This window comes from Akebia trifoliata, chromosome 16 (assembly GCF_017979445.1).
Source record: "Akebia trifoliata isolate Shusen 1 chromosome 16, ASM1797944v1, whole genome shotgun sequence".
Classification (NCBI taxonomy): Eukaryota; Viridiplantae; Streptophyta; class Magnoliopsida; order Ranunculales; family Lardizabalaceae; genus Akebia; species Akebia trifoliata.
Genome location: NC_141390.1, coordinates 13,263,428 through 13,274,058, shown reverse-complemented (window position 1 = coordinate 13,274,058; position 10,631 = coordinate 13,263,428).

Genomic DNA, 10,631 nt, shown 5'->3' with positions numbered 1-10,631 from the left:
ATTTTCTAGCGTGAATTTTGAAATAACGAAAGAATTCTATATTTTGGAAATACATCAAAAATTTTCAGATAAAATCCTAAATGTAATTTTCACAATCTATGATTACTAATAGAAATTGAGAGTTCCTTACAATCTTCAGGCGAAAGGATCGAAGCGTGTGCGGGGAAATCGAGGCAATTGGTGCGGTAATCGAGATGGACCGAACTTCGAAGCGGCTGATTTTTGAAACTGGCTTGGTGGTTTCGAAGATCTCGATGTGCTCGTCTCTTCTCCCTTCTACGGCGAAAGACGGTTTGACCCCGAAATCGATGAAAACCGAGGTCAAAGTTACGAAATCTCCGTATAAAAATATGGCTGATTTTTGACTATACGGGGTGAAAAACACGAGAAAATAAAAGGAATTTAGGTGGGTTATGTAGAGAATAAGACGGCGGACGTTTCTCCCTTCTGCGTCGGAAAGTGATTTGACCCCGAAACGGACGAAATCCGAGGTCAAAGTTTCGAAATTTCCGTATCCAAATACGGCTGATTTTTGACGATATCGGGTGAAATAGAAAGTGAAACGAAGAAATGTTGGGTGGATTTTGTAGAGAACGTAGCTGCGGACATTTCTCCCTTCTGCGTCGATCGTCGACGACGAACTGTTTGTGAGAGATCTGAGATGGAAGATCGAAGAGAAAAAGAAAAAAAAAATTCGTTTTTATATGTCTCAGCTGTATGGACGCTTTGGGGAAGATGAGTTTTAAAAAAAAAAATTTAATTTTATTTATATAAAATTTGGGACGAATTTGGTATTTTATCAATTGTTTTGATCGATGATAACTTGATCATCCGGAGTCCAAAACTGATAAATGAATACTCTATTTCGCCTAATTTTTCGTTTCGGATCTAATGGTACAGTCAATTTCTACAAATTATGTCTCCATCAAAGATTTACATTTTTGGCCTGAGGTGACCCATAAACTTGATGTCGTTTTCGTTTTTGACGATAATTTGACTTCCTGATCTCCAAAAATGATAAATAAATAGTCCACGTTCAATAATTTTTCGTTATGAATCCAATGGTATAATCGAATCTTAAAAATTATTGCTCTAACAAAAAGTCACTGTTTTAGCCTGGTCCGACTCGGTAATCGAGGATTTTACAACATTTATATTCGGACTCGTATTTGAGCGTGCTTACAGGCTAAACTATGTTTTTCGATCATTTTGAATCTAATGGTGAGGTCAAATTCCATTAAAAATGATCATAAACATCATAAAGTTTTACCCCTAAATCCCACTTTCAAGATTTTCTTAAAATTCCACTATTTATTTTTCCTCGAGATACGAATTAAAAAATTCGGGGTGTTACAAATCAAGTGGAAAAAGATAGGTATCTATCTTAGAGACTTAATTATTAACATCATAGAGGAAATTGGAGCAAAAAATATTGTGCAGATTATCACAGACAATGCATTCAACTATGAGAGTGTCGATCAAATAATTATGGGGTTGTATCCACATATCTATAAAACACGATGTGACATACATGGAATACAATTACTTCTTAAAGATATATACAAAGAAGTTGGTTAGGTACCAAATATTTTTTATGAGGCCAAAGAAATAGTGTATTACATATACAAGTACAACACAATCTTGACATTGATGAGAAAGATGACAAATGAAAAGGAGTTGAAAAAGCCTTTGTAGACGCCCCATTTTTGCATTCGTCTGATTAATCAATTCATCAATCTGATTGCTACGGTTCGCAATGATGGATGTTTATTCCAATGCTTTATTTTGTTACTAGATATGTTTCAAAAATTCAGATAAGGTATCTCAAGCAAACAAAACCTTAGAAATCACGCTACGCTAAGAAAATATAACCTCAAAAATATAGAAATCATCATCTTGCAGACAAAAATAAACTTTACGATAAAAATAACTAAAAAATGATCAAATTACCAAAATATCCCTAGCCTAAAAATATCCTTAGAGCTTACATTACGCTTAGGAAAACCCATTCAAACACATAAAACAATAAATCAAAACCAAATAAATCATCTTGCCAAATTTCATAAAATTATAAAAATACCCCTCATAAAGTTCACGACCATTTCGCTAAAAAATTTCATAAATAACACAAACCAATATTTCCATTGAATTCCTTACGAAAAATTGATTTCAAAACATCCTAGAACATAAAAAATCGACTTAAAACGTAAAAAATCATATTCGAGGGTAAAACGATAATTTTACAATTTTAATAATTAAAAATTCTAAAATTAATAATTAAAATATTAATTAATGTATAGTGAAATCCTAATTAAAATTAAAGTCAATCAAGTTAGACTAAAGTAAAAATCTTAAAAGTCAATCAAGTAAGATTAAAGTCAATCTTAAGTCAATCAAGTAAGACTAAAGTCAAGATCTTAAAGTCAATCAAGTAAGACTAAAGTCAAGATATTAAAGTTAATCAAATAAGACTAAAGTCAAAATCTTAAAGTCAATCACGTAAGACTAAAATCAAAATCTTAAAGTCAATTAAGTAAGACTAAAAGTCAAAACCTTAATAGAATTTTAATTAAATAATAACTCTATTTAAAACAATCCTAATTAGATAAAAATAATTCTAATTAAAATATAACTCTACCTCAAAATAATTATAATTAAACAATAACACTTTCCAAAACAATTATAATTAAGCACTAACTCTATCAAAACAATCACTTAAAAAAAATCTATAAATAGGGGTTCTTACAACTTATTTTCGTATCAAAAAATAAATCCGAAGAGAAGTAAGTCAAAAAGCTTCCCTATCTTCCCATAAACCCTAATTTTGAAGTCTTAACTCCTTACCTAACATCCATACCCCAATTTTAGCTATAAAAAAATACCTAGAAACCCTTCCAAAACACGTCGGAAATCCATAAAAAAATTCGAAACATTTAGAAGGAGATACTTTATTTTGGAGATCCGAAACGAATCCGGTGATAGAACAAAACAAGGAGTACTGTACGAAGATTATTCTACCAGATCTGAGGGAACAAGATCGTTGTCTTCGTAAAGGTAAAGATTTAATTTTTTTTTATTGATTAGGTCTTTTAGCAATGTAGTTCTATTTGGAAATTAGTAGAGACCGGCGTTTGTCGGGCGAGATTGGTGCCTAACACCTTTCAACCCCGTAATGTGATCCTTGAACTTAATTATTTTTTAAGTAGATTAGTTGATTTTATCCGTTTAGAGTCGATATTCGGTTCTTAGATCGCAATAACTAGGTGGCGACTCCCAAATCTCAAAGGTCAAAAACGGATCCATGCACCCCGTGGATCGAGGGTGCTTTCAATCTTATAAGACTAGAGTTGCATATCATTTTTTGATGCTTCAATCAATTTTAGAATTTGAAGATGGGTTGCGCCAAATGATTACATCACCTGAGTGGAGAAGCATGAAATATTCCACTTCTAAGCTTGTAAAAAAAATAACAAATACAATCCAGGAAGTTACATTTTGGAGTGAGGGAAGAGAAGTGATTTCAGTTTTGGAGCACATTATTAGAATACTTCGTTTAGTTGATGGTCAATGATCAATTGTAGGATATTTATATAAAATAATGAAAAAGGCAAATGATACATTAAAACATCGATGTGATAATAATCAATCAATGTACATGAAAATATGAGAATTATTTATTTTAAGAAGGGATACAAATATACTTCATAATGTTCATATGACTGCTGCTTTTCTAACTTTGTTGTTGATGATTAGTAAAAAGATAAGATATAATAGGTCAGATGCTAGAAAAGGATTACTTTTTTGTAGCGTCCCATTAAATGCTAATACAAAACTCAAGGCCAAATCTCAAAGTACTAGGTAGCACCTCGAAATTTAGGCATGGCTCCTTCTGTTTATGTTAGCATTTTACGGAACTCGAAGACCTGATAACTCTAAATACAACAAATCCTGTATAAAAATACAAATGTAGAAATAATAGCGGAAGACTAAATTCATCGAACATATAAGTAGATCAGAGTGCGAGAATTTAACAATATACAGGATTACAAAAATACTCTCACTCTAACATGAACCTAAAACTCGACCCTAAAATCTATATACATCCCGATAAAATTGACAACACTAAAAGGTGTAGCCCTAATGCTCACCATGCATTAGACTCTGGTCGTCGATCTGACTGACTAGGTACTCCTCACTTGCTGATTCTGTGCCAGTCTCGATAATTGCAAGTTCTGCAACTAAAAAAAAATGAAAGGAAATGGTGAGTAACAATGGTTACCCAATAAGTCCACAACCAATTCCTACTAATAACCTTTCCTAAACATGATCGAGTAAGCATGTTAAACATTTTAAATTCATGCAAAGATTTATAAAGTAAACTACGATTAATTGGTACATATATCCATGGATGATCAACTAAACATTTTAAAAGAATCACATATCGTTACTAGTTAGTACTCATTATACAATTTTATTTTTATACAAATCTAAATAACAACATTAAAACAGTAGACATGCCTTGCAGTTTATAATTCAAAATAAAACATTAGATACATAATACATAATGGTGGAGTGGTGGAATTAAAGAGTTGGGATTCACGACTGGATCGCTCCCAGTCAGGACATGATATTCCTTAGTAAACTCGTAGTTCCTGATTTTGTAGCTCGTTACTGTTTACCACACATTTGTGGGACCATTTATCCGGCTCAGGCTAGTCATTTGACGTGATCGTAAGCAATGGGTCTCTTTTCAATGTGTCAGAACGTTCGACTACTACTAGATTGTTAGTGATCACTGACTAATCATCTTCGTCTATGTGTATCAAGCGTGCATGTAATTCCCAAAATAAATACTTCATTCGTATACGACCATCTTTACAAAACAAGTTCACCGGTAAAGATAGAAAGGAATAGACCCAAATTCCAGTTGTGACTCCACTCTCATATGTGTCCCATACCGCGTATGAGCTTAGTGGTCCCTATCGTACATCCCATAATAGTACATCACTCTAGATGATACGACGCACTATCCCTTTAGACATTCACAAATTCTTTAATAATTCACAAAATAACTACATATGTATATATTGTTTTCCTTTAAAAACAAGATAAATTAACACAACAGGGTTGAGAATGAATATCCAGTTCCTACCATGCAACTATGGCCCCTCGGCCTAAAATAAATAACAGTACTCGGAGCCTCTGTACCAATATAAACGTAAATAAATATACAACCCGATCAGTATCCCTAAACATCCTTTCACCAACCTATAGACAACATATAACGTAAAATGCAACCATCACCCCTTGGGTGTGATTTTGACATTTTACTATTTCACCCCTTCTCCATTTTTTTTGTATTTTCACTTTTCATCTTTTCAAATCAAATATTTCTTTTTTAAGCTTTCAAAGTCATTTTGGTTTTTTCGTCGAAAAACTATTAAGGTTTACTCAAAATGAGGTCCCGACGATGCATAAGGCCAAAGTTGTTAAATAAGGAAAGCTGGTAAAAATTTGGTTAAGTGTCAGAAACTTAATATTTCAAAGTTCTTGAAATTGAAAATGAGTTTTTGGAAATGAAAGCCTCGATCACGAGATTCGACACCATATAATTTTTGTAATCTAATTCAAAGTAATGCAAAAGATATTAACTTTTCAAAATTTACCGAAAACGTCAAAATTTACGTTTTGTTCTTGAAACTAAAATTCGAATTTTGATTATTTGAGATTTGGATATTGAAATCATTCCCATTGTTCCGAAATGGGGGGTAAAACCTTAATTTCATTAGACATTTACTTAAATATTTTTAATGAAATGAAGGGTGGGAGAACATGTACAAGGCATGAGGAGAATAACCCACAAGCCAAAAGCAGTTTTAAAAACAATTTTGTCGGTCCCACGGACAGAATGGTCTTCGGTAGGTGTTGGTGGAACCGATGACTCCTGTCGATAGCACTGAACCGCTTCGCAAATTCTCGATTTTTTGTTGTTTCTTTCGAGTTTTTCACTCGTTCTTCAATTCTACTAACCCACCCACGAATCAATGTTAAAATAACATGAAAAACACATCAAACCATGAGGGTTTTGGCATAATTTAGAAATAAATGAGCATATTTTACAATTTAAAACAAACAACAAGTTTTCTTAAAAACTTAAATGCACATTTTCGAAATCTAACGGTTACTACTGAGAATCAAAAGTCCCTTACTTAGTTGTGGTTGTTGGACACAATAAGCTAGCTTGAAAGTCAATGATCGACGGTCTGAAACTTCAAAATTGATTGAACTTGGGTGCCAAACGAACTAGGTTGGTTGTGAAACCCTCGATGGAGACGTCCTTCCTCTTACAATGACGATGGACTACTCCTCTTCAAATTGGATGGAAACCCAAGTGGATAAATCAAAATCCCCTTACTGATTTTTGGTAGGAATCCAAGAGAAAGAAAAGGAAATGGAGGTTGGATGGGGTGAGAACGTGGAGTTCAACAACATCGACGACTTTGCCTTCCTCGTCGAGGTTCAACTTTGACTTGATTGTGAGGGATCTTGTCGAGAATAGGTTGAAACCCTAAAGTAGAGAAATGGCTGATATGGGTTCTTTAGAGAATAAGAAAAAGAAACGAATTAAAAGAAAGTTAGGTTTCTTTTATATCAAGACTGAGGGCATTTTTGGTGTTTTTTACTTGTTTATATTTTCGATCGTAACTTGACTATCCGGATTCGAAAAAAGACAAACGAGTATTCCATTTTAAATGATTTTTCGTTGCGGACTTAATGGTGCATTCAAATTTATTTGATTCTCACTCTAATAAAAATTTACTGTGTTAGGTCCCCTTTTAACATGAAATTCGAGAATTTTATAACTTTTGCATCCAAACTCGAATTCGAACTTGCTCACAGGCTAAAGTATATATTTCGACTATTTTGAATCCAATGGCGGAGTCGATTTTAGTTAAAAATGAATGAAATAATATCAAAATATTTTACTATAATTTCCTTCTTCGACATTTTTCTCAAAATATCACCCTCTAATTTCTTTGAGATACGAGTTAAAAACATGGGGTGTTACATTCTCCCCCCCTTAATAAAAATTTCGTCCTCGAAATTGAACCATACCTTATCAAATTTTTTCGCCATTCTTCTAACACAATATGTATAACAAACAATACTTATATTCGATTATCATATGTTCTTAGTCCCAAGCCAATTTCATCTATAATTCATAATGTCATGTCATCCACTTTTCATCATCCAACTACATTCATCAATTAATCACTCCAAATCAGTTTCATACTATAACTAATTCATCATTGAATAATCCCAAAATACAATCAACTCACATTATATCAATTCACTACCCACTTCTACCAACTACAACTCTTTCTTATCTTCTCTATCCTTTATCTTTACTTTTCTCACCAATTACTTGTCTATTATGCGTACTTGTACTTACAATGAAAATTACTCCTTAATACGCAGTCTTACCACAAACACATCACTATTATAATGCAAGTATTTACTAACACTGATTTCGCAAATCGCATCAAAACCTTTATTCCCTCATACACCAATATTTTCTCAGCATGGGTACGTAGGACGCGTTATGAGCCTATTTGAGTTGTGGTGATAGAATAACTATGTAAGCCAATAGGCCTATCTGTTCAACTACCTCAAACCGTCCCATAAGATGCATGCCACACACTTTCTTACTCTACTCCTACAAATCACATCATTGTAATATTAATTAATCTTTATTCATGTAATTCTATTTTGCTTAAATCATACCTATTTTCACTTATCATCCATTACTGATATTACTACAATTTACCTTTACAAATCTCATAACTATCTCTCCTAACTTCCAATTCATAAGCAATATTGCTATTTTATCTTCTTCATCAATTTTTTCACAATTCCACTAAGTTACCATTAATGCAACCTAGTCACAAAATCATTCTTTCTCGCATCTAACATTGACCCACATTGTTTTCAAAACTACATTTTTTATATAACTCTTCCCTACTATAATTCTAATCTTCTTAACAATACTTTTAACTTATACAATCATCAAATCCAGCATGCTCCATTATTCATAAATTTACTCCTTACCTCTCCAAATAAATGTATTTTTCACATGTCGAGTTTACCTCCAAATGCTCGTTCATTTTCATCACATACCGAATTTTAGTTTTAGATTACACACTTGTATTATGCAGGTTCTTACTTAATCTTCCAAAAATCTCATTCTTTTTTCAGAAGGTATCATTCTAAACATCACTTACCAACAATTACTTTTAGCCTTTACTCACACAAACTCAACACCATATTATTATTATGTAATAAATTTACTCATCCCCACAACACGCATTTCTATGTGTAATGTTCTTTTTTAAACTTCTCTACTATGCCTATCTTATCAACATTCTTTGCCCCAAAGTACTCACAACATTTTAACAATCCTAATATTTTAGTAGCATAAATAGTTTTATTACTCGACCTGTCTCGATAATTTCTAACTTTAGTAAGTATGCACGATCTTAGCAGAAATATATGAGCTAGGGAATCAGTATCGGATAAAATTCTACTTTCTAACATATAATTAGAAATTGTACCTCCCAAAACTTCGTAGGAGATAGGTGCTTCTTCTTGGTTTACAATCCTTATTTGCGACTGCGATACATGACACTTTCTCCTGATATGTCCCACCTGACCACAAGTGGAACATGTCAACAATTTTGTCTTCATGGATTTTTATGGAGTGGGCAGTTGGTAAATAGGAGTTTGTAATCTCTGGATCTGTCTCGTTGGTACTCTTGGCCCTGCTGGCCTCGTTGGAGTTCCAATTGCTCTATGATTCGGTGATAAGGCAATCCCACAACTCGGTGGTAGAGTAGCTCTATAATGTGGGTAAACTGATCCCGGGCGATTGGCTTCGAATACATCGACTTCTTGGTTGGGTCTGATCTGGAAGGAAGAGAGGTTGGGGGTTGGCTGGTCTGTCCTTAGGACATCTGTAATTCCATTTCCTCTCGCTTACGACCACTAATTCGATCCGCTTGCGATAGTATAAGCATGACATCGACCATGTTAAAATCCTATGGTCTTATGGTTCCTTGAATTGGTGTATCTAACATCTTTCTAAGCCATACATCTTTAATCGGTCGACGTCGACCTGAATATTGCACCTCTTTGTGTCCCGACTTATCACATTCGTAACATGCCACTACTAATTCCTTCGATTGATTTAACATTATATGCTGTTGTTTCTTGCAAAACTCTTCCATATCTTGAGCGGGTATCTCGATAGTCTCACTTCTTATATATGGTTGCTTTCCTTGTGACTTTGCTAGTTTTGTAACTATTTTCCTCTTGTTGGATCCTAAATGCCTTTCTTCTACTAGGCTTTGAGGTGATGATTGTACTATCCCTATTTCTTCTTGTAATCTTCCTTTTGATGGGATATTTACTCCTGGTTACTTTTGAGATTTATCCTTAAGATGGTGGTCGAGCTTTTCTTCTATCTTTTTAATATTTTTGTCAATTGACTCACTATGATCATTTGAGCCTCAAACATCTCCGATTGTCTCATTTTCATACGAGCCTGCCTTTGGGATAACTCCGAGTCTACTTCTATCAGCTGTTCTATCTTGGTGAGTTTACTTGACCTAGGTAGGTCTTCCCCACCAATTTGACTCCTTGTCATGGGTCCAGTTGTAACTCTGCTTCCTTACATCTTTCTTAACTTGCAAGTTCATTAATCTAATATGTATCAGAAGTAAGACACTTCTCATAACCACGCCAACATCATTCTTATGGAAACATTAACTACTTTTATAATAAGGAATCTATTAATGAACACCATTTTCATTACTATAGAATGAACACCATTTTTATTACAATAGAATGAACCTAGAATCTTATCTTAGGCTTACTAGGCTCTATGGACTTCTAGACACAGAAGAGCTCGCAATCCCAATACGAAACTACTGAAGAGCTCGGATATCGGATTCCTAGTGACACTCTATGACTACCTCTAATGTCTGTGGTATCAACCTATTCTCCAAAACAGAGTAGATCTATATCCTATACAGGTCTAATGCTATGCTCTGATACCATCTGTAGTGCCCCGCCGAACGTTAACACAAAACCCAAGGCCAAATCTCAAGGTACTAGGTGGCACCTCGAAATTTGGGCATGGCTCCCTCTATTTATGTTAGCATTCTATGGAACTCGAAGACCTGATAACTCCAAATAGAACAAATCCTGCATAAAAATGCAAATGTAAAAAAAGTAATGCTGGGGTGACACAAGCTTTACACTGTGATTCTCACAATTCTGACGTGGTTTAGTATCCACGTCACCCACTTAATGAGTCAGTTGCCAAGTAAATCTTAAAAAAAATTTGGTAAAGAAGTTAAAACAAAATAAAACCTTCAATCCTAATTTCTCGTCTGTTTCTCTTTTAATTTTGGTCAAATCTCCCTCAACAACTTGAAATCTCCAATCAATAACAATGTTACCATAAATTTGAGGAGGATTAAAATCAATGAAAGCATAAAACCCATTATCAAAAATAGAAAAATAGTACGGGCCCAAAGTTAGATTTGATGTGGAAACACTAGAAATTAACC